Source organism: Patagioenas fasciata, chromosome 4, assembly GCF_037038585.1.
Source record: "Patagioenas fasciata isolate bPatFas1 chromosome 4, bPatFas1.hap1, whole genome shotgun sequence".
NCBI lineage: Eukaryota > Metazoa > Chordata > Aves > Columbiformes > Columbidae > Patagioenas > Patagioenas fasciata.
Window position 1 is genome coordinate 73,026,217 of NC_092523.1, and position 26,319 is coordinate 73,052,535.

Genomic DNA, 26,319 nt, shown 5'->3' on the forward strand with positions numbered 1-26,319 from the left:
GACCAAGTTCAACCCACCACACTTACTGCTGCATTTCTGTGGGGATTTGAAGGTGTTTACAAATAGCCCAAGTATGAAACACACTGGGATGGATTCTTACTACAGTACCAAAAAAAAAAAAAAAGAAGAAAACAGGGGAGACAGTTTGGGAGCACACCTGAGATTTCTGGAACCAAGTGACACAGAACAGTGCAAAAGATGGTCTGAAAGAACAACTTTCTTTCTGTTTTCATATCAGAAAATTTCACAAAATCAGAAAAAGCTACCTTTCATGTGTATCAGAACAAAGATGAACTATTATGCAACTACTGAAAACTTGATCATCATTAGCTCTCTGAAACCCTCAACACCTATGCCAATTAAACAAAGAACAAAAACGAATATATCTAAGAACAGACTTTTAGTTCCTAATTATGATATTGTATACAGAATCAATAAGACTGTCAAAGATTGGGTCATCACATCTCATCAGCCACCCACTGTATCAAGAAGGTAAATAATCATATTTACATTTGACGCAGTTGTTGCCTTTCCCGTCTATCTACTCTGCTTAAATAATTTTATTTCTTTTTTATTATTTTTCTTTTTTTATTTATTTCTTGCCTTCTGATCAATGTTCTGCTCTCAAATGCCTCTTCTTTCTGAAAAGTATCACAATTCCCTTCTAAAAGACCATGAAAATTAAGTGTAGAAAATCAGATACCTCTGAAGCATACTAGTTCAGTTCTGCCAGCAAGACAGATACCCAGAGTTGAGAGGTGACAGAAGAAAACTCTGGTTCTATCCTAGATGGGAACGAGGGAGAAACAGCATCTCTTTAAATTGGGTTCAACTCTTGGAAGTCAAAGTCAGGAAAAGCCTTCCCAGCATACTGTGCATGTGAAATTACTGAAGATACTTAGGTGATTGCAGTGAAATAGGAGAGATTTCTCCCACCTCTTCATACAGAGATTCCCTCTTCCTCTTTCCTAATAGTTCCTTAGAACCTCTTTATCAGCACTGCAGCAGAACTAGCTGGATTTGTGGCTGAGGAACCACAAGTACAGGAGCATCTCTAAAGCTTGGGGAGCTCCTCTGGTGAAAAGCCTCACATCAGGAATCCCCACCTGTCAGCCCAGGATCACTCCTGCTCTGTGCTGTGAGGGGCTCAGACATTAGCAGCACATATCGAGCTGGAACTTAACACAGGACTGGAAAGGATGCAACCGTATTTCAGGAATGGACTAATTTGACAGTTACAATTCAAGATGCATAAAGTATTTGAGATCTGTTTTTAAGAGTGTATTCATCATGAAAGGGTGCATGCAGAAATGAAGACCTTCAGGTTCATCCATCACCTGTTTTGTGCCACGGTCTAAAGTAAAAAATGGCTCACTACAGCTGAGTATCAAGCACTGTAGAGATGCTCTTTTCCCAAACTGGAACAACTTGCATTAGTTTAATGTAATAATTTCCCCAAGTACTTTAGGCTTATCATGTTTTCTCTAGTTTGAGAAATTTTGCAAAACAAATTTGGGGCTACCTAACTCAATTTAAAAACTTCAACCCTGAAATAAAATCTTCAAACCCTTAAATTAAAACTTCATATGTGTCTAGTCTCTCTCTTCATATTCTCTTAACAGACCATTCTAAATCTGAAGCACTGCATCCCTTTGGTGATATTCTTTAAAGCAACGTTCTTTTCCTGTCCTCTCCTCCAACCCTCCAAGAAAGAAGAAATTATATATATACACACACATATGTATATAAACATATATCTCAATAAGCATTTATAGCTGTGACAAATTTATTCTTACTGTCAATTTAATACATCTGTTTTCAATTTGAATGTGATATACAGCCTAGTGTTTTCTATTAGATCATATAAACAAGTGTTTGATTTAAAACAGGATTATTTTTCTTCACTGAGACTGAGAGCAGCAATAAACATCACTCTTTCTGGGAATACAAATTAGGTGGTAATTCCATTAAATATAACAATTAAAATAAGAAAAAAAAATCATTAATGTAAAGAATAACTTAAAAAGCAAACTAAAACAAAAAACACCACCAAACACAAAAAAAAAACCCAAACAAACGAACACAAAACTCAAACAAAAACAACCAACCAACCAACCGCACACAAAAACCCCAAACCAACACAAACCCGACCACAGGCCTGTTTTGTTTACTGATCTTCTGGACAGAAATTGTTCTGGCATTACACCAAAATAAGACATACTTCATTTTTCCAAGTGTGTGTGCTTAGAAAGTCCAGTCAGTCGGTTGTCATTAGCAGTACTGCTGTGGAGCACAAAGCAAGTGGATCTAGGTAGGCACTTCACAATACTGTGGGATGAAGTTCCCATTCTGTTCTAGATGTTTAAATAATTTCTCGGAAAGACAGGAAAAAAACAAAACAAAACAAAACCAGCCACAAACCAAACCACTTTCCTTTTTCCTAAGCACATACTTTTATTCTTGTAAAGTAAGATGACAGCAAGTCTGCAGATGTAGTTTTGAAAGTTCAAAATCTTAAAGGGTTTGAGTGAGAGTATTTAATCTCACAGTGAGAGACTATGGCAATAATCAAACTTTAATGGGAAAAACCCCACCCTCCAAAAAGTAACATGTTCTTAAAACTGAATAAGCTCATATCAGAAAGAGGTATTTCATTGTCAGCATACCTTTAGAAAAATGCAAAGCAAATGTAAATTCTGGCTGACAGCTGGTTACTCTAAGTGGCTAATCCATGCAGGGAGAGTGGGCTCGTGGTAGGTGCTACCACAGCAACCAGCACTGCAAAAGTGAGGACACATAAGTGGAACAGATTTTGGAGTGTGAATTATGGTCTGGCTCAACAAAGCACACCAAATAAAACCATTCAGTCATGTGCATGGAAGAAATAAATCAGATAATTTCTGCTCTTTCGCCTTATCTCATCATTGGAAATTATTTTACAGCAATTGTGATGCCCTACAGATCTAATCAGGCTCTAAATAATTAAACTGATCTTCATGCACATTCAGCTCAGGCAGCAAATAATTTTGATGTATATGATGGTGGCATTAAACTGAGATTCAGGCAGTTAGGATGAATGCTTTGATACCACCTGTGTCAAGACTGGATCTGCTGGGCCGCAGTGATTTACAAAAGCACTACTGCTCATGGTAGACCATCTGTGATATTGGCCATTTTTTTCATTCAGCAACATCTAAAGCCAGCTGGATGGCTTTCACATCTGCAAACTGACTTGATTCACCTTGTTCTTTAGCAGTTTCTGTGACTTGTCATGTAGGACTCCACACAGCAGCTTTCCACCTTTGATGTCTTCCTACAACACAACAGGACCCATCAGTGAACTGGGCATATCGCTTCTCATTTTTGGGTAGTTCACTATGCAGTGGGGTCTCTTCAATACAAGTTGTCTTCTCCTCTGGCAACATTCCAAAATCTTTGTCTTCTGGCCAGTCCATGATCACTTTCAAGATTCCTGGGAGACTGGGGTTTCCTATGTGAGCCTGTTGTGTGATCAGTGTGACCCACTCACTCTCTAATTACAGGTTACTGGTCCTGTTATCCAGTATCTGAGCAGCCAGAAAACATGCTCACTGGGATGATGGCTGAAATCTTTTCACATGTCTCACAGCTCACGCAGGGACAGGGATTTGGTGGTTACTGTCTCATTTAGTTCTGCCTCTTCCTCCTCCTGGTCTCATGACGGCCCTGCTTTCAAATTTTCCCTTAATAAACAAGCTGACTTTCACATCCCGGATTTCTTCTTGTGCATAGGGACAACTGATATCAGGACAGGTTGGTTCTCTGTTTCAAGCTGCAGTGCCTGGTGCCAGGTTGGAGTAGCTGCAGTGCCTCTCATTTAGTTGTCGGATCCAGAGACCTCCTCTCCCTCTTGAGTGTACTGAACAGTGTTGAACAGGGCTTGGTAGGCATGGGCCAGGCCTCAGCACATTGCAGTTATTTGTGTCTCTTTGGAATTGCCGAGGTGACAGGACAATATTCCAAACATTATACTAATTTTTCAGGATTCTGCACTTGTTCGGGGTGAAGTTCCGAAACACTGGAAGTGCCCACTGTCCTAGGTACTAGCCCATACTATCCCACACATCCTGCCACTCATAACAATTCAGCCCCAGGGCAGATCTCTGGTCAATGTCTTAAATAGTTGTTTAAGCTTAAACAATACCTGAAACACATTCAGGAGACATAGGAATACGCTGGTTTTAACATCCTAAGGATATTCAAAGTTCTCAAGAGCTATTTTAACTAGCCTAGAGGAGAAGGTGAATGAGAAAGGGAAAGTCAAGAAGCAAGTAAATGAAGTGTCCCTCCTAGACTGCCTTTCTGAGGAGAAAAGAGAAAGAGTGTAATTGCTAATGGTTTCTGAGAGATGGTTCCCGAAGTAGGGAGATGACAGCAACGATGAGTAGAAATACCAGATTAGCCTCATGACTAGTAATTCTATCATATCATAAGCCAGTGTTACACAGTATAGCAAAATACCTTAATCCAATCCCCAGAGGTGATAAACAGCATAACAAGGAACATATACAGCAAGCAAGGCGTTACATAACAACAGCTCTGAGAACCAGCACAACAACTGAGGGAAAGATGGGGGGAAATCAACATTATCTTACTTTAATAGTCACTGGTCACAATGAATGCTTAAAATGAATTTTTTGTAACATGCTCTGGTCAGATCTTTTGTTATCTTAACTCTTCAAGGCCCCATGTAGGGTACCAAAAATGACTGTCGTGTTTTAACCCAGCAGGCAGCTAAACACCACACAGCTGTTTGCACATGCCCCCTGCAGTGGGATGGGGAAGAGAATCAGAAAAAAGGTAGAACTCATGGGTTGATATAAAGAATGTTTAACAGGACAGAAAAATAAGGGAAAATAATACCAATAATACTAAAAGAATATACAAAACAAGCGATGCATAATGCAATTTTTCACCACCTGCTGATCAATGTCCAGCCATTCCTTGAGCAGTGTCCCCTGTCTAAATTTCCCCCTAGTTTATATACTGAGCATGACATCATGTGGTATGGTATTAATACCCCTTCGGTCAGTAGGGATCAGTTGTCCCAATTGTGTCTCCTCCCAGCTTCTTGTGCTCCCCCAGCCTCCTTACTGGCAGAACAATATGAGAAGCTGAAAAGTCCTTAACTTGTGTGAGGCATGTTCAATAACTAAAACATCAGTGTGTTATCAACATCATTCTCCTCCTAAATTCAAAACAGAGCACCATACCAGCTACTAGGAAAAAATTTAGCCCTATCCCAGTTGAAACCAGGACAGATACACAGGAGGAAAGAATGGGGGAACAAAAGGAAATAAGGAAATAAAAATACAGAGACAAGTAAAATATGGATAAGTTAGTACAACAGTGACATTCAAAAGGAGAAAATATTATCTACTTGTCTTTTAGTATATCCTCATTTAATATCAGTATCTGAAGAAATGTGGCTTCCATTAGAGTATCTGGTAAGAAATAAAGGCACAAATGAGGTTTACGATCTGACTTTTTTTTTTTTCTTTCCTAATATTCAGGGCAATATACAAAGGAATAGACATAAAACTAGAATCAAAGCAATTTATAGGAACCTGCAAAGTCACAGAGCTGACCTTGTCCTAGCAAGTGGCCAATAAGTTAGAATAAGACTTGAAAGATCTTGAAGGTTGGAGAAAAACAGGAATTTTGCCATTGTGTGTAGATACAGAACAGTGAGGTTTATATGACATCTACAAAGCATCTTTGACTAGAGTAAATAGTTGTTTTTATACAAGAAATGACCAGAAACAACATGCATGCTCATGCAGTCTGCACTGGAGAAGGCATCAGGATAGTTCTTACACAATCAGAATGAAGCAGAGGGCATCTGAGAACTGCACAGAACTTACTGACCTCAGCTCTCTGCACGTCAATCTAAGTCCTTAGCACTGGTGCCCAAGTAACCACTTGCAAAGAGAAGCTGTGAAGAATTCTCATAATTTCTTTGGTCTGGAAGGAAAAAAACAAGAGCTCACAAATCCTGGTATGTATTTTACAGTGCTCTCAACATGTAGATGGAGAGGATTTTCTCCTAGTGAAAAACTCAAAAAAGATAGACATGGATATAATGTAAAACAAACCTCTACCCTTCCCACTCCTTTTTTTTTTTTCTATTTCCTGATACAGCAGATTAGATGTGGAAAAAAAAAAAAAAAATCAAAATTTTCACTCAATACCACACACTGGACGTTCAGTCACAAGTGTAGTACTGCAAAGGTTTCAACTTAATTAAATTTTTTTTTTTTTTTTTAGAAATACTTTAATTTGATGAACTTCATCTGAGTCACCTCAATAAATTATAATCAGTATTTTGGTTAATCTGAATGTTTTCCACTGTAAAGCTAAAGTAGTAAAAATGTAGTAAAAAAACCCCCAGTAGTAAAAAAAAAGTAGTGAAAAAACCCCCAGTAAATTGGATTTTTGTATATGAAATACATGCCAAACAAATGGCAGTACTTTGGAATAGTCTTTGGGGTTTTATTTGGGAGTGTCAAAACATTTTCACATGCTCCCCTAGGACAAAAAGACCTCTTCAGGATTGTGTTGATTAGCAGCCTCATGAAACCAGCTCATGGGGCTGTATTTTGCCTTGCCTTGCACTTCAAGAGTCTGCCCAGTACCATTACATGAGACAAATCCAAGGAAATAGGCTTGGTGTTCAATTTTGTTGTTTCAGGGATTGGGACAGCGGTGGACAGCAGCTGGGTAAGCATGAATTAGAACAGCCTTACAGGGATTCCTTGTGCCACACTATGACTAGAACTGTTGCTTCAGGAGTTCCTCTGATTTATCACTTATTAGTTCCTGAAAGCTGCAGAGCTGATGGGTATTCAGACAGTTGTGCTTTTGTTTGGATTGTATCTCCTTTGCCATCCATAGTAGCAGAGAAGTGGACCCTGACAGGGTGGATGCACAAAAAATGAAGGTTGCGCAGATTAAAACAAAGACAATTTGCCCTCCTGAATTGTTATTATTAGGGATATTATGGGACAGAAAAACAGGCTGAGTGCCAAATTGCTGAACCCTTAAGACTAACAGTTAGGAAAAAAAGAATGCTAGTTCACTTATGAACTTGGTATTTTGACTGTGGAACATACTGGGAGAGAAATACGGAACTCCACACACTCATTCTTCGTAAAGGAAAACATATTAAGGGAAGTCATATTTTCCCTGGCTACAGTGTCCAAAAAACCTTGTGTATTCCCAGTGCATGTATGTCAGACGTATCAATAGAAGTAACTGTTTTTTCTTATCCTCAAGAGACAACTATGAACATATATACATTATACACAGTTTAGAAATATATTCATATAAAGATAACAAGACAAGATGTGGGATGATACACATACTTCTACGGTCAGTAGCTAGAACACTTCATTTCCGTGTTTCTCTTGAGCTAGGATGTTAGCATTTTGTATACTTATTCATTATGGTCAGATGAGGCACATGTGCAAACTGTAAGTTTTCAGTTAAGGAAATGAAGAACATATATGGTCAGGAGTCATATTTATTGAGCCATTATCAAGATATTCTCTATATGGCAAGAAGTCAGAAAAGTGTTAATGTTAACATTAGAGGTGTTTTATGGTACATTCTGCATTGAAGTGCACCATTCTGTCATCAAATGGCAAAGAAACATTAGCACCAAAACACTAAGACTTTCATTTGAGTATAGCAATTTCTCATAGTTTAAAGAGGAATGACAGTAAATTTTTTTCAACTGAGGGTTAGTATAACTTGTCCAATAGTATTTAAATTGTGGTAGAAAATCTTACATCTCACATTTTTTAACATAAAAAAAATTAGCAGTTTCAGGAAATCTAAAAAGAAAATACCTGTTATTCAGGTGATGACATATTAAGTTCATATGCTTCTCTTATTAACTTGCATAATTGATATTTTGAAGTCTGAATGTACCTCATGAAAAGATATGCCACTGTTGCTAAAATAAACAAGTTTTGCAAGTGACCTTTTGAACAGATGGGTCTGTTTGCAGGAGATCTTCATATACACATACACATTTTGCGATAAACCAGAGGAATTTTACATGCAAGTTCATAGAATGAATGAATTACTGATGAGTGCCAAATTCACACAGAAATTGAACTGAGTATTACAAACAAATGATACCGTGAAATAAAGGGCATTCAGCACCATGAAGTTCATCTAGAACACAGTCAAAATTTACAAGACAAAAAGGAATTAACTGTAAGGAAATACACTGCTGGAAACAAACTTTTTTTTACTTCTGTCTTATGAAAGATGAAAATGTATTAGATGCATTCCTGGGCTTTTTTCTCCTAGTCTCCTCAGTTCTTCCAAAGACAGAATGAGTTGATTGACAAGACTGCAGAAATTACTTCGGATTATTGAGAAGTTTCTTTCAGGACTTGCAACTTTATTTAATATTTCTACTTATAAGTAGAAAAAAATGTTCTTTACATTAACTTCATATTAAATCCTACAAAAAAAATTGGTCTGCACAAAAGCTAGATTTTTTTACTCTAAGCATAAAAAGGCTACCTATTTTAGCGAAAAAAATACGTGTATTTTTTTCTTCCAACTAGTCCTGCAGTTCTGCGTGGAGGCTGGATTTTATTTCTGCTTGCTCATCAGAAACAGAATTGGCCACCAGGGATCTGATCTTTCAAACATGTTTAAAGTTAAACACATGAACAGTTCCACTAGCTTCAGCGGGTCTGCACATATCCCAACAGCTAAGCACGTGCACAAATCCCTATCATCTTACACTTGTACAAAAACAACACAAGATCTCTATGTGGGTTTGCTCCCGGCTGCTGATGCTTTCAATGAAGGAGAAAAGCACAGTTAATTAGGTTTCGTGAAAATTAGCATGGCTGTAGCACATCTGAGACCTGAACTAGTGCTGGATAACAAACCATTACACAGAAACCTATTTATTTAGATCTCTACAAGACATGTTGCTGTGTAGTGTAGATACACAGGGACTGACTGCTTTGTTACATGGCAGAGTTGAGATTTACACTGCTTTGACCTGCCAGGTGCCTATACAGCACAGCAAAATGTTCAGACAGGTTCAGTCCAAAACCTGCTGAAGGTACAGGTCTTTGCATTAAATACAACTCCAAAATGGACCTTCAGCTTCAATTTGGGAATCAGCTCTCAATCATCATTCAGGCAACAAATGACTGATAGAAAAGTAAAGCATAGCAGACCGTTTTGGACCCTCACAGTAAATTTCTACAACTAAATCCACCAGAAGGAAAGAAGTTATAAGTGATTAGAGCAACACCAAATTACGCAGGTAGTGTTACAAGAAAAATAAGGCCAGTTGGCAGATCCGTCTCTAGCCAATGCTGATTACGTTACTACACAATTCATCTGATGTAATTGCAGTTGCAAGATGGAAAAAGAGGTGAACATTCTTACATTTGACAGAAGGAGGATTTAAAGCCACAAGACTTAAGTTGACCCAAGGCTGGAAATGAAAAACACAATGACTAACAAGAGCCTGTGTAAAATAATGACAGTAAGAACAGGATAGAAATAAATCTCCCACCAACAAAAACACGAAAGAGAAATAAAAGACAGATTTCAAGACTGGCTAACTCAGACACGCCACAGCGGAAAAGCAGTATAAGCAGTGCACTAATAACCTCTGCTCCTGGCAAATGCTGCGCTCACAGGGCAATGAACATTGTTAAAAGGAAAGATGTAGCAACACTTATGGAGCTCAGTGGCAGAATGCACCTGCCTGTAAGGAACAGCCTGGAGGTTGATTTGACAGACATAGTCCTCTGCATAAATAACAAGCTCACCTGTATACACAAAACATTCTCCTATATTTCTGTCCAAACAGGTATTATTAACAAATGCAGGTACAAGCATAGGAATCACATCATACTCTGATCCAAACTCTTTCGTGGCCTTTGAGACACCCATGTTTTTCACTCTTCTTAATAGGGAGGAAATAAGGATGGCTGATTGCATATGATTTTTCACTGTCACTATGTATTAATTGGGAGAAGCAGTTCTATCATCTTAGCAAATTTTCCATACTTTGAGAAAAACACAAGAAGATGAGATCAAGTCCTTCCAAACAAAGAATAAAGAGCAAACTAATAGTCCAGTGGTATTTGTTGACACATTTAGATTTTGTTACTCTTACAGACAAATGAGAACCTCTCTAAGTAACTTCATGTTCTGAGGTATCCAACTCTGACCAGAAGGCCTATTATGAACTTGAAATACTCCATCTCAAAATAAATTCAGATGTGAGTATACAGATTGATGAATCATTCTGCAATAGAAAAGCTTTGGCAACAAATAACTGACCGGTTGCAAATAAAGTGTTTTGTACTCTCTCGAACAGCACACTTTATTTTTCTACAAACTAAAATTAAAACAATAAGGCTGTTCTAGCACACCTTTAAAGACTGAAACTTTGGGATATTTTGTCTCCAGATCTGCTTTTCAAGTTTACATTAGCACCATTTGTCATGTTCAATCAAAGGCTTACAAAAAATTATCCAATGGTGAAGCAAACAGCGTATTTGGGTTTAAACTGCTTGTGAGAATACAGTACAACACAACATTGGTAGAAAATATTCAATGACTCTGCAAATGATGCTGACACAAGACAGATGCCTAAGACAGGATTCTGTGTACTGCTATACATCGGGTAAATATTTTCTTAGCACATTATATATATATAAACCTACATGTGTGTGTGATAAATGCTTACTTCGTAATTAATGTATACCACACATTCAAATCTAATTAGAAGACTAATTAAACAAATAGTCTAGTTATCCACAAGAGCATTTTGCAGGTAACATCGAGAGCTGTTTTTGAAGGGTGGAATTTTGGGGACGCCTGCTCCCGGACCAGCCTTCAGTAACTGCTGCCTTACGGGGAAGGCTCAAAAGAGGGCGGCAAAGATTTGTCACCATGTGAAAGCACTTGCACTGTTTTCTTTATGCCAGGCGATTTAAGCCATGCAGGGGCTCCCTCTGCTGTTCTTTTCGTTTTCACAAGCATAAATGGAGAAAACGAAACACTCCGTTGCCATTTATCTTTTGCGGAGGAGGAGGAAGGGAAATAGGCTTTTGACATGATTCCAGCATATCACAAATTCTCTTTTCTGTTCCTCTGTGTCAGCTCAGTCTGTTGGCCTCGTTATTAGATCTCTGAATATGAGATAATTATTTGAGACAAACATATGGTATTTTTATACAAGTATTTACATAGCAGACGTTGTTTGAATTTTCAACAAATTTCTTTCACTGGCCACTAGGCAAAATAAATAAATAAATAAATAAATAAATTTTCTCCATTTGCAACATACCTTCATGTATGTGAAAACTTACCCTTGAACTTCTACCTTAAGCAAAAAGCATTCATTTCCCCTTCAAGGATAAACCTTTTCCAAAGCCATAGTAGAAAAAAGAAATGATCTGCTGTCATTGAAAACTATGGTTTACAGAAACTTTATTTCATAAAAATCACCTGCTTTTCAAAACCCAAAAGGACAACACTATCAGCATTTATGTTGACAAGAATGTTCCTAAATGACGTATCAGGGTGATTTAATTTCCCATCTGTCTGCTGGATTTGGTTTGCATAAAGATCTAGACACACACGAGAATGTGTGCGTTTTCTTTTTCTGCCATTCTACTAAGAAAGTAACTCAGGATCACAGAGCAGCCTTTTGCTGTAACTAATCCCTCTGGATTTGGCCCAGCCTTTCAGGCTGCACTTCCTGTCTGAACGCGCCTGTGCGCTCTGAAAGCAGAATGAAAAAAAAACAACACCCCACAAGAATTCAGCAAGAACCATTTAAAACAAAACATTTGCTTTGCAGGTTGAACTTCAAAGGATCTTATCAAAACAAACAAACAAAACACACACACCCCCAAACAAACAAACCAACCAACCCCAAACCAAAACAACAGTGCAGAATCCTAGTTATTCTTTGGCTTCATCATACAGTATAAGGGTCTTTTCTAGGATCAGGTTTGAGCCCTTAATAGTGGGAAACCCCAGCCTCTTCACAGCACTGGGAAGAAACTAAAGGGTTTGTATCATCCCGGCTAAAACAACTTCACTGCAGCAAGGCTGGGGTTTGGTTATTTTTCCTTATGAGCAAGAGTTGATTTAGAAATTCATAAAATAAACCAATAGAACTATTTTTTATTTCTCAGTTAAAATAATCAGTAAGTTATTAAAAAAGTATGGTTCTTCACAGTACATATTTAAATACAGAAGTAACGACTAATAGATTTGAGTACCACATTTCATAAGAACATAATTAAGAACAGATTAAAGTGTCTAGGACCAGGTTGTCGATCTCTTACACACAATGGAGAACTTCATGTTTGCAAATTTCAGCTAATTCAGAGGACTCATCACCTGTACACATGGGCAGCAGTGTAAGGAGGGCTATGTGAACCTATATGTCTATCTTGTCCCCTATTTTAACTTCATACTGTCATAACTGACAAATGCAAAGCCTTCAAAAGTGTTTGGCAGACTACTACCTCTATCGATCATGTGCTGTGCTCAGGTGTGTAGGCCTTACATAGAAGCGATCAAATGAATGTCACTTTGTAACCACCCCTGCAAAGCATCCTCTTCTGATGGAGAGACCAGCAGATCTCCCTCTTCCTCTGGATTAATGATCTACTCAGGTACACTGATGTGGCAACTCTTTCCACAACATGGCTAATAAAAGCAATACAGAAATGAACACAGTGCCTCAGAAGTCATTGATGTTCATGGGATGTCAATGTAAGCTTTTATAACAGCATCCATGTCTACTATCCTGCTCTTCTCTCCCACTACATAAAGAAAGCATGGGCCAGACCATACATTTCCACACACAACTGCTAATAAGTTGTACATGTTCCCTTTGTATCGATATATATTGTGTCAACGATAAAGGTAGGAGAGTTTTGTTTGTTTGAGGGATTTTTTTTTTTAATAGTATGCCAAGACATGCTTCTACTTCCTCAATGAGGTATTTGAAGCCCAGAAAATTCTTTCTACCTCCCATGGTAGTGTAGTTCTTCCTTCATTATTCTTTGGTAAAAGCAGATGTATGCTTTCTTGACCTCTTTTGGTTGTAATTATAAGACGGAAAAAAGTTATCCTTGCAATGTTCTGAAATTTTTTTGTGATTACAGAAGTGTTTATAAATAGAATGGCTTTAATTTTTATTATATTTGCCTAAGAACTGGGAACATATTATATTGCTGCAAGTAATACAAGAAGGTAGCAGAAAAAATAGACTGGTGAATACAAGAAAACCAGATCAGCATTTCTTCCTTGCAACACAAGAGATGCCCATTGTCCATACCACTTTTTATCATGGTCACTGAAGCAAGATTAGAAGAAGAATACTAACCAGACTATTTAACCCTCACTGACAGAGGACAGAGCAACCCAGAAAGTTCCCACTGTTGTCACTATCTATGCCCTCCAAACAATCTCCCTTCTATGGCATGAAACACAACTAGACATTTCTTTCCTTCCCAGTGATTTACTGTTTGGTAGATAAAGTTAATCCTTCCCACTGTCTCCCATATCCTTTTCTGCAAAACTTGGAGCCACCACAAGCTGAAGTTGTGCAGGAAAGACTTACTAAAAGCAATACAGATTCACTGTTATAATGAAAGGTAACAGCTCTAATGCCCCTTACCTTGTCTTCAGAGGGTAGAAGTTCACTACATCTTGCATCAGCAGATATTTCCCTATATGTTTCTTGTAGTTTTAAGATTAAAATACTCCTTAGCAAGACAGCTAATGATAATAGCAAAAAAGTATGACACAAATGTATTCTATCCTGTTGTACAGTATTCATACATTTATGTTTGATACTAGTATCTCTTACATATGAAAAAACTACTTTCATTGCTTCACCTTTAAAGATAATGAGACTTCTCAACTTTGTGGAAGTCTTTCTGCCTGATGAAAGGGAAATTGCCAAAGGACTGAGGTCCAGAGCCAGAAGGGCTCATTTTGCTTGCATGCCCTTACACTAACAGTCCACCATTATTGTTTAAAGAAGGTATATACTAGCTAGGACAGTATCTGGAAACTCTGCAGCTGAATCTGAACGCCAGGGCATACTGTGGCAAAATATTACTAAGTTATTTACAGTGGCACTAAGACAACGAAGATCAGAGCATAGTTTTGGCACAGAAGAAAATTCAACCCTCAACTTTCTTCATGTTTGCCGGTACTATCTTTATCTGCTCTAGTATTATTAGACACTTAACAAGACCTTTATTTATTCATTTTAAGAAAGAAGGTAAAGGCCTTAAGTATTTAATTACTACAGTTGACCAAAGAGAGAGAAAAAAAATCCTTAAATCACACCTTAAAAAGCAAACAAGAAAACCCAAACAAGAAAGCCCCCACCCCCCAAAAAAGAACAACCCACAAAGTTTTTTCAAATGTGCTCTTAAACTGCCCCAGAACTTTTTTACCAGTTCTCCATTTCTCTGAAATATGCACAATACAAATTCTACACAGAAATTTAATAAGTAGGTAATACATACCTACACAAGTGTATACACGTTTGCTACTATATATATATACACACATATATATTTTGTACCATAGGAAGCGTGCATTCCGTGCACTTGCCATATAGTTGGATAGATATGTGACTAGTTGAGAGAAGAGTACTAAAGATGAAAATTATATCTTGAAATCTGATTGGGTGATATATTTAGACTCTGAAAGATTCACTGAAGGGGGAGTCATCTGCTTTACTAAGTAAACCCCTGGAGTAAACACTGGATGTACAGTATTAGTTTGTAACCTAGCAAGTCTTTGCAATGTAGGACACTGTGTGGATTACAAATGTGCATTAAATTACATATTGTTAGAGAGTTTTTTCCCCCTTAGGATGCACTCAACACTTTCTGCCTTCCTGTTTGACAATATGTTGCCATGCTATAAAAGCCCTAATGCCCATTTCAACGATTAGCTGTACATCAGCATTGCTACTTCAAATCCACAAGTTTCACATCAAGCATTAAATGGGATGAATATTGATCTGCTAAAGAGGATTTATTTATTTCTAGCTCTATCCAAAGATCAACTACTAGCAGCTTTTGGTGGATCTGTTGAGCTCTCACGGCACAAAGCTACTGCATACGTGACACCGGACTTGACATTTCAGTTCTGGAAGAAAACCAAACAGTAAATTCACTGCAATAATCCTAGATAAATGAGATGATCACTGGAAAAGCTGAGATAGTTAAGTGGTCTATCAGAAAAGTCCAAAGGATGATATTGAACTGTTGCTACATAGTAACCTCTCTCATGACAACATGGCACAAGATCACCATATCAGATGCCAATATCTTCGCCCTAAAAAAAGCACCATGTCTTCAGATTATCTTGGAATGCTACACGATAATGTTCTGAGCTGAAAACTGTATACTCAAAGTAGGTATAATCAGATACATATCAATATCACAATATTTACCCATTCATTCATGCTTTGCCCTGTTCAGTCAATAACACACTAATAACTGTATAAAGCATTCAAGAAATTCAGATATATATTTCACTCCTCACAGCACAGATAGTAGGTTTTTCATATATGTTAGACTAGTCCTCAAGATGTTCTTTTTAGTATAATTCAGTGGGGATCATTTTCTGCTCTTTAGCACTGATAAGGTAGAAAAAGATACAAGTGAGTTGATAAAGACTGCAAGCAGATTAGAGATGAACTAGTGAGTTGCTTTGCCTTTTGTACTCAAATGGCAAGGGCACAATAGAACGCTATGTTTTCACCAGCTTTGACAAGGAGCATTTGAAATGCCAACGTAAGAAGCCATGAAATTTTTGCTGTATCACTCACACAGGAAACTGAAAAAGTCAGTCAAAACATTGCCTCAGTGCTGTGATTTCATCAAGCTGTATCATTCCAGTGGCTAATAACATCATCCTGGTCATCTGCTAATGTTTCACTTTTATTTATCTGATTTTTCTTCACCAGTTTTCCCTTAGAGAGTTTATTAGTTTACAGAACAGATGGAAAAGAAGCAGAAACAGTGACATACAATGGGGATATTTGCTATCATTAAACATTGCCTCATTTTTTGGCTTCTTATAAGACCACAGTTCTCAAAGAAAACTCCACAAAGAACATCAGAAAAAACACTGTGCAGTGTGTTATCCAGAACAAATCTGAAAGCTGAAAACCAATGCTTTGTTTTGATTGCTTGAACTCTGTGAATTTCTAAATGTCCTTGCCACAGGTAGCACTCAGTTTAATTAAGTTTTTGTCTATAGGACAGCGTCTGCTTTGCCAAGGATAGAGGACTTTGGACCAGTTCCAAGTGTCAATGAGAGAGAAACAACATTAGCCCTGCATTTAAACAAATTCAATTTTTTTAATATATCTTCAATTTAATCTGTGTACAAAATAAACCATGCTTCTGAAGACAGTACTGGTAATATATGTTCAAATGTGTTTTGATTGTAGATGCTTGCATTATTTATAAAATATCCTAAGTAAAACAACTCAAAACAAGTCTGAAAAGGTAATCTGACATTTTATCTGGTAATCCTTATCTAACTAAGTATCTTCAATGGGGCAACATGCCCTCATGAAGTTTTCCAACAGACCGTTTCATTCTTTCGTGAAAAAAGAACAAAAAAAATTAAACAGTACGATCATGAGTAAATAGTCCTGGGAGAGTCAGTTATACGTCGCCTAAAGCTTTCAGACTATCCATATCTGGAACACATGAAACGATACTAAATTCATATCCTGAGAAGTAAGAATCATTTTCCTGTTGTATTCTCATAACATGGTTCTCTATAAACTGCCTTCCAGGAACAGTGACTAAATTTGCAATGTAACTGGGTAAAAAGTTAATTCAAGACACTAATTATTTATGGTTTTTTTCCTACTACTACATAAACTAAAATAATAGAATGTAGTATATGGGAAAAACAAAACAAAACCAAACAACCCACCCCCTCACCCTGCAAAAAACCAAATCAAAACAACAAAAAAACACCCACACCAGCAAACCGGATAATGTCTATGAACATTTCTGTAGTTTGTTGCGAGTATAATATCTTTAACAAGGAAATAAAATCGGAAATATGTGCTTAACTCTAGTTTAGTACACAATGTTTTTACCTAAAAATAACTCCTTTCTTCACAATCACTTCATAACACATGCCAGCCTGAAGCAGACAGCAATGCTTATGGTTTGAATACAACAGTGTAAGTTCAGACGTGGTGAAACCCTGTATTCCACCTTTTATCCTCCCTGTGTCCTTTTGACATCCCTATGGTCATTTCTGACTCTGAAACTTGCTATATTATTTTATTTAAAAAGGCATAACCTCCTTTTCCTGCCCTTCCTCTCACCCTTTGCACAAAATTCCCAAACTACTGAAACATGGTCACATTTTTAAATTGTCTTATAGTCAGTTTAAAATCAACTTTATTATTTTTTTCCTCTGTCTCTACATTTATTTACACATCTTTAGAGCACATCTCATCTGCATGTAGAAAATGCAAAGCAAAGATGCCATAAAGCAATACTCAGTGTTGAAACAGAGACAATGGTCATCACTGGAATAATCACAGACAAGGGTATGACTAAATGCCAGACTCTCCTACAGAGCTTCCACCAAATAATGTGAGAAATAACAGTAAGTAATGCATAACAACGCAACTTCTTCAGGAAGGAGCATCTATTAAACATGCCATATTATCATTTAAATCACAGATACTTTAGCAAGTCGTATTTCCACACGAAAGAACATTTTACACCCATTTCATTCATTCACATGTTCCTCTTTTGGTACAAAACACTGATTTCTTTACACATTTATTAGGAGCTTTGGGAAAAATCAGTCTGTCCTGTGTGTCCTACCCCGGGCTCCTGCCAAGTACTCAGATTTTTTTAGGTATAATTGTAAGTCTACAACGACTATACGATGCACTCTGTGTAATACATGCACCACATGAAATACAGATGAGGATCTTTTTTGTATTGTTTTACAAGTCACAAATTCTAACACTACCTAACAAAACTTCTAGCCACATAAAAAGACGCAGTAAACCTCTCTAACAGTAGCTGATTTGTATGCAATGTTGACCATAAGGGTAACTCTTCAGTAAACCTGAATCTCATATATAATGCATAGCAGTTAATAAATCATTGTAAAATCAGGTGGCTTAAAGCCAACAATACTCAACTAGTAATGGAAAGAGGGGAAAGATTTATAGAGAGACAGACTCTGTCTGGATTTTGCTTTTAAGAGGTTCACACAGTGCAGTAGGAAGATCTTGCTGTGGTTTCCAAGTGGACACATCTGTGTCATGCTGACTCACTTCAACTTTCCCCCAGCATTGCCCCTCACTTACCCCAGGTGATGTCTCTTCTCTCCAAAATCTTCCACTGCTTTCTCATCTATCCGCTCCCCAGCATGCAAGCTGGAAAGGAAAGAGATAAAATGAGATCAGAGTATTGTTCCTGAAGTTTCACAAAAACATCCCACCCTGGACTTCAAATTTAAAGAGAAATACTTAGCAGAGCCTCTTGAAACTGGTTTCTCAACCCTCAAAAAGCCATGCCACAAAGTATTTCAAAGTGTCACATATTTCCCAGCTTCAAAATCCAATTTTATAAAAGGGAGAAAATGTACTGAAGTGTTTATGATGGGATTTTTTTTTTTTTTTTGCTTTAAATGTTAAGGGCAAAACTCTCTATTTTCATTGGAGACCCAGGAGAGAGAGATATTAGAAAAGACTGCTGCTGCATGGATGTAAGACTTTTATTTTCAAGCCTGTCCATGGTGATCAGAGGTCCTCAGCCAGCCAAAAGCATTAGTGCAAAATTAAGATGCAGCACCTCAAACTTAAGCATCCTTACAGCTTCATCACTAGACAGTGTGATGTTAATTACTTACGTGTAAAAACTAGCATACTTATTTCTTGGGTTAAGACCCACATTCTGAAGTTATGCTAAACTAATGCTGAAACGATTTAGTTTTCATAGTTACCTTTGTGTATGTCACTCACTTTGACTACGGGGAAAACATTTCTCTTTTCGGTTTGATGATATTTATTTTATGGTTGTCACTGCTAGGAGCAGCCTGGTTCAGGGTCTGGCTCAGGAAAACTACAGCGAAGTTTGTAAACCACACTAAAACCAAAACCCACTTCCCCGCTTTAAGAAGCAAGTTACAACATGCATCTATTTATGCCACGTTTTCTAAACCTATTTTTGTTATTAAAAATACCCAAGTATTGGATTGGTACTCCTCGCCAAAAGCTTTAAACATCAAAAGCACCCTACAATATATAAAGCCAACACGCAAATTAAACAAGACCACGCTATCAAAATGAAACAAGTAATTAACAGAACCTGGATGTTTCGCATTTTGCAGGTAGGACAACCCTTCACCGCGGACTTTTCGGTAGCCCCGTGGCGAGGGGCCGCTCCTGACCAGCACAGGCTCTCTTTCGCCTTCACGGCCGAGGAAACGCCGGTTTCCTCGCTCCCACGTCACCCGGAGGGGACGTTTCAAGCGGCGGCGGGAGACCCGCGCGACCGTTGGCGACCGTTAGCGACCGTTGGCGCTCGGGTGGCCGTTAGGGCCGCACCCGCAGGTGCGCGCGGGGTGTGTCCGCGACCGCTGCCGCGCGACCCCCGGGTGCTCCGCGGCGGTTTGCGGCCGTCGGCTCCCGAGCGACGGCGCCCTCGGGGCCGCAGCCCCGGCCGGGGCACTAGATGGCAGCACCCGCTCGCGAATGCCGGCCTCTGGGCTCTGCCGGGGGGACGGGGAGCGGGCGGCCGCCACCCCCGCGCTGGCTCCTGCCTTCAAGAACGGGCTCTAGACTTCGTCTCCAGCGCGCAAGGCCGGGCTGGGGGTTAGGGGCCCCCTGCGCTTATTCACAGAACCACAAAAATCCCAGAATGTTAGGGATTGGAAGGGACCTCAAAAGCTCATCCAGTCCAATCCCCCCGCCGGAGCAGGAACACCCAGATGAGGTTACACAGGAACACGTCCAGATGGGTTTGAATGTCTGCAGAGAAGGAGACTCCACAACCCCCCCGGGCAGCGTCTGTCACCCTCACTGAGAAGAAGTTTCTTCTCAAATTTAAGCAGAACCTCTTGTGTTCCAGTTTGAACCCATTAGCGCTTGCTCTAACATTGGTTGTCACCGAGAAGAGCCTGGCTTCATCCTCATGACACTCATCCTTTATATATTTATAACCATTAATAAGGTCACCCCTCAGTCTCCTCTCCTCAAAGCTCCAGAGCCCCAGCTCCCTCAGCCTTTCCTCACACGGGAGATGCTCCACTCCCTTCAGCATCTTTGTTGCCCTGTGCTGGACTCTCTCCAGCAGTTCCCTGTCCTTCTGGAACTGAGGGGCTCAGAACTGGACACAATATTCCAGGTGTGGTCAACAACACCCCCAAGTATGCATGGGGGTACAAGAAAGAAAATTATTAATAATAATAATAACAACAACAACAACAACAACAACAATAATAAACTGCCACAAACATAGCCTAGAAACAAAATCACCACAACAAAATTGATGGAAATAATATGAAGTCTACCATTCCAGAAGAAGATAAATATAACCTACTGCCAGGGAAGAGGATGGTATTGTTTTCCATTGACCTCAGTAGCAGTGGGATTGAGTTCAAAGAAGTGGAGTAATACATTTTCCACAGTGTTGCTGTTGTACTATCTTGGTTTTTACCAAACAATTTTTTTTTTAATGAGACAAATTACTAATTTGCAACTTATTTGCAGTGTCAAATGGCAGCAATGAGGAGTCCTTCAAAATGACGGCTAAACCCCAGTCTCAATAGTATTTATGCAGGGATAACAAGAAGGAAATGAGAGCTCTTGACATGTAATTCAAGTTTGTTCACTTTTTATATGTAGTTTGGTTTAGTCCATTTTGCAGATTTTTGATAACATACAGCAGTGCTACTAGTAGAAATAATTACAGGTTTACAGAGCTTTCCATCTTTGCAGCGCTTTAAAAAGACATGAAGTTAAATTCATGCTAAATAACCTGTAGGGAAAAAAACTTGCAAACAAATGGGCAAGCCTTGCAATCTGTGAGCTACCATGTAAGAAAGGGGCTCACAACTGCTGCTACCCCATTCTGGAGGCACAGCAAGGTCCTGGCTGGAGCATCAACCAAGCCTGTTACCCCAGTGCACTACCCCCCGCAAAATGAGCTACTGGCCAAAGCCATTCAATTTTTATCCAGAGGATGGTTATGGGATTCCTGTCTCCTGCAGGTACAACTTGTGTAGGTGCTGTTTTGTCAGGAAGGACAAGCGAGGAGACCACCCATGAAGCAGCACCCACACACTGCTGCTGCGAGGAAACCATCGTTGGAAGGTGCTGCGACTTCCAGTCCTCCCTACTTCATCAAATTGAGAGCAATGAGGCCCAAAGGATGCACAAGCACAAAGTATGCTGATGAATGAAAGCACACACTTCTCACACGCACAGCAACTGTCGGCAAATAATCATAACAAAAGTTTTTCATGTATCGACGCAAGCATTGGATTACGGTTTTCTGGCAAGAAATGTAAACCTACTAACTACACTCCACATTGTCTTTACAAATAGCCAAGAAAGTGTTATTCCAGAATTCGTAGTCAGACCTGGTAATATTTTGTAAGGAACAGTCTGCTGGCAAACTCTGAGGATGTACAGTCTGTACAGTGTCTCGGCCTGTGGTTTGACTCTGTAACTCTTCACCAGAGTATTCCACTGTCAATCAGTCCTAAACAGAAAAAGATACTGCTTTGGCTATTAAATAAAACCAAGAAGGACTAAGAAGATCAGATGAAATGGATAGTAAAAAGTAGAAAAAACCCCAAGTCAATGAAGTAATAAATTACTGGCAAAAAAGCACAAATAATAAGCACTAAAATTCCCATAAAAATAATTTAATTAGGCTGGAGAAGAGGGGAAAAAAGAAGAAAAAAAAATCAGCTAACATCCTCCTTTTGCTTCGCTGCCTCAGCTTCTACAAGAGAGATACATCTTCCATATTCCAAAAAAGTGCTAACAACATTACACGTGTGCAGCCTGTCTGAAATGCATTTAATTGCTGTTTAATTCCCATTTATCACTAATGAATGAGATTCACATAGGAAGCAAGAGCCCCTAAAATCTGTATTGTTTCCTTTCAATATTTTTTTGAAGTCCTTGATAGGCCATGTGTAAATTGTCAAGCAGATCTAAAAGATGCAACTGGAAAATAGCACATCAAGCTTTTGTAATAACTCCCATTTGGTAATGGTTTGTAATAAGTGCTGTTTGAAATACCAGTACAAACTCAACAAAAGATGATGTAAGATTAAATAAAGAGGGTCAGAAGTTTGGGGAGAAGCACAGAACGGTAGCAGAGGAGAACAGCAGCTGTTTCACAGTGCACAGCAATGCCACAGAATAGTTTATGACAGGAAGTGAAGAAAATTCCACGATCCACCTGAAGCTACAGTGGGAATTATGTAGGCAAAATAGTTATTAAAACTGGAATGTAACCAAGACTTCAGGGGCTAATAACCCTTTTCTTGCAAGAGATAGCAAAAAAACCCCAGGCATCTTCATTGACCACAAACTGCAAGACCACAGCTTTACATCTCTATTGAAAGACATAGCTTTTTCCATGATAAATTATCACAAGAACGTGATCTTTCTGGGATGCGATTTCCTGGCTAACAATCTCCATTTCCTTCCATAAACTGCAAAGAGAGTTGGTGATTTTGGGATGAAAAATCCACAACAGTACTTTTTTATATATATACATATCTATACACCTTACATATACTCACATGCATATATATGCATATAAAAGCATCCTCTTTAAAGCTATTGCCAATGTTCAAAAAAATATGGGCTAGTCTTGATGAACTGCAGTTTGACAGTCACAATGTAAATGTATTTACTATTTATTGTGTCCACTTATTCCTTTATGCTAATTAATTTTTTTTTTTTTTCCCTAGAAATTGACTTAAATTTACAGGCCGAATATTCACTTCAGGAAGAAATTAAAGCACTATGCAGAAAAACTAAGCTACTAGAGCATGTAGTGCATTTTACATCTGCATCTGTGAAACACATACACATCATGCACAAATACATAAGTACATAAATGTGCAGATTCTGAAAGTACATATGCATTAGGACTATAAATATTACTGGAAGTGGAATATATACATTTATGCAGTATTTCTTTACACAAGTATGACTACAGTACATAAATATGGATAAGCCTTGTGTCTAATACACATTGAAGGTTCCTTAGCTTGTATAAGAGATTATTTTATGATGAAATCTGAGATGCACATGTTTCAAGGAAAACTATGTAAAAGAAAGCTGTCTAGCTCATCCCAGGATTGAGTAAATAATGGGTGCTATTCCAATTTATCAGACCCATTGCATGCACTTTATCTGCTTGAGAAAAGTGATTTTTTTGCAGATGTTTATTTTAAAAAGCAATCAAACTTCTTGTATTTTTCTGCATTCAAAGATATGTATCTCTTGCAGAGACATAAAGCAGCTGTAAACCAGTATGGATTGCCATTACCTCTTGCCACACAACGAAAAATAAAAGAGGCATTCTTATGGTAGGAACACAGTCATCTTTAAAAATGGTAGCTCCTCTGTGTGTATATAGATGTATGCTGGTATCAATAAAATTAGGTCACTTAGAAACTTCAGTCAAATTGTACCCACATTTACGATTGCTAAAGCAGCAAAAAGAATTTATTTTACCTTTCTTTAAATATATAGCATGGTGAATGCTGAACGTGCTAGAAAATAATTACTTAGAATGCAAAATCGAATATTTGAATGTAAGAAAACGCCACATTTAGAAATGCCAGTCAATTCTACCTCTGATATTTCGTATAGATATATAAACTACTATATAGTCTTTAATTACATGAGACTATTTATTTTCCTTGTCTCATTCAGTGCTTTGAGTGAGAGCACCTCCCAGTGCAATTAGTGCTGGAGGAACAGATGCAACATTCAAGTGTTTAATTTTGCAACTAAAATGGCTTTCTTATATCCTCAAGGACAAGTTTTGCTAAAGATACATGTTGAGTAAATACATGAATATTGGGTCTACTTCCTGTCTCCTCAAATGTATTGCCTGAAGTTATTCTTCTGAAGATCACACTAAGCCCACAGTCCTGAACGTACCTCCAGGTACACATAAAGGAGCTGCTACAAGCTGTATCGAACTCCAGTATTTCCAGGTCTTGTCCCTATCAGATCTGACAGGTACACACCTGTTCACATGCTCTGCCTTTGCACTGTGGGCTGGAACATGAGCCAGGTTCTGCCTGGCAGTTCTGTGACCACATTAGTTTATGCCACCACCCTACCCTCCTGGAGTTAGTTGCTCCATCCTCACTGTGCATCTCAAGGAGAGAAATGCTATCAGAAGGTGCAATTACAGGCTCGTCCACAAATACACTAGAGTATTAGCCCAAAAGATTCATTGTGAGGATTTGACTTCCAGGTACAATTACTGAATGTGCACCCAAAACTGCAATATCAGGTGCACTCTTGAATTTCTGGGATTTATGAGCATGGCTACATGCTCAGTTTTGATAGTGTGCCCATTATGCTAGCTGCTTAGAGTAGCAGTACTCACTACACTTACATCCAAACTCTGCTAATGCTTTTTTTTGTTTTTGTTTTAAGAAAATCATTCTTTTGATGTCTGCAGTAAAGACGCATAAATAACTAGACCTCAGTTTCATCCCCCAAATTATTTGTAGTTAAAGTCAGCTGGAAATTTAGCAGGCGTTATTTGTAACTATGAATTAAGAACATAAACATTTACATGACCTTGGCGTTCATACCACAATTAACTATAAATTCTGACTCGACTCATGATTATTTATGGTCTTTGTGAAGTGTAAGCATATAGGGGCTTTCATAAGGCTAACCAGAAAACCATGCACAAGTAAAAACTGCCTTAAGCAACATTTGCAACATAAAAGGTCTGATCCTCTGATCTTGAGGACAGCTATTCCCAAAATAATCTGATGGAAATAAGTAGGAGAGTCGACTCAAACAAATATTATTCACACAAGGACACATTTTGAGATGAGGCACTAGTTTGTTATTTATTACTTCGGACTACAAAGCATTGAGTTACTTTGGTAGCACTAAGTTTCACAGCACTTATAATAGTTATTTGTCCTAATTTGTATTTTATTTTTAATTCTTTGCTTCTGCTGTCCCCCTCCCCATACCAGTCATTCCTGTTTTCTTTACTTTTGCATTTTTACATACCTGAAGCAGAGCTGGGATGTTTCTAGGTGGCAAGTACAAGGATGAGGGGATGAGCCCACACAAGAAGCAACTTGTTGGTTCAAACAGCAAACAGGCAAAGGGTTAGGAGGTTTGGACTGCTCATCACAGAGCAGGGGCCTGGACAAGATGACAGCAACAGCCTGCTTGAAAGCAGGTTGGGACCATTACTGGTAATTATAGTTAATCAGCAACAATTGTCTTGACCAAGATACAGATCAACATCGAGCACTAACCTAACAAGACCTAATGAGTGTAATGGAGGATGAAGAAAGCCTGATTAAACTTGCAAGGCACTGAATGACCTGAGCAGATGAGGCATTGTAATTCCTAGCCCCCCTCTCTCTCTCTTCCTCCTGCCTCCCGTCCCCAGGGCAGATGGAAAGAGCCCCGTCTCAAACCCAAGTCTTGCCGGCTACGTGACAACATGGACTGTATCGCGATATGCTCTCAATAACAGTTAATGGGTCAGAAATATGAGAAACTGAATTAAACCTAGCACTCAGATGCTCAGATGTCAGTGGATATAGTTATACACTTTTTTCTTTTTTAAAAAGCAACTGCAACCACCAATAGATTTGATGATATATAGCAGTTGACTTTAAAACTAATCAATAACATTAACAGTCTATTGCAATACTCAGAGCTTTTTAAAAAGCATTTTGCAGAAGTAATGAATATCTAAACATTGAAACATAATTGGAAAAGAATCCGTGCTTTCCTGTACCCTTATTTCTGATGCTCTTTCCATTAGATTCTAAATTGATCTGAATTTTTTTTTCCCACGAAACTTCTGTGTGAGAACAAACAATTTCAAATCCTTCAGATCCTTGTTAAGAATATAGCATTCTCATAAAACACAGGTTACAAGACATCAGTCATTTTTGCAGGTAATTACTTCCACGTAAACTTCTGTCTGA

General features: G+C 38.5%; 1 long non-coding RNA gene across 1 annotated transcript; it reads right to left on the reverse strand.

The window, feature by feature from the left end:
• Positions 1-5,893: 5,893 nt before the first annotated feature.
• On the reverse strand, positions 5,894-19,707 carry LOC139827847 (uncharacterized). The gene is made up of 3 exons (XR_011738915.1): positions 19,449-19,707; positions 18,446-18,514; positions 5,894-6,003 (listed from the first exon to the last, which is right to left on the reverse strand). It is a non-coding gene; the product is annotated as an uncharacterized lncRNA (long non-coding RNA).
• Positions 19,708-26,319: the final 6,612 nt, after the last annotated feature.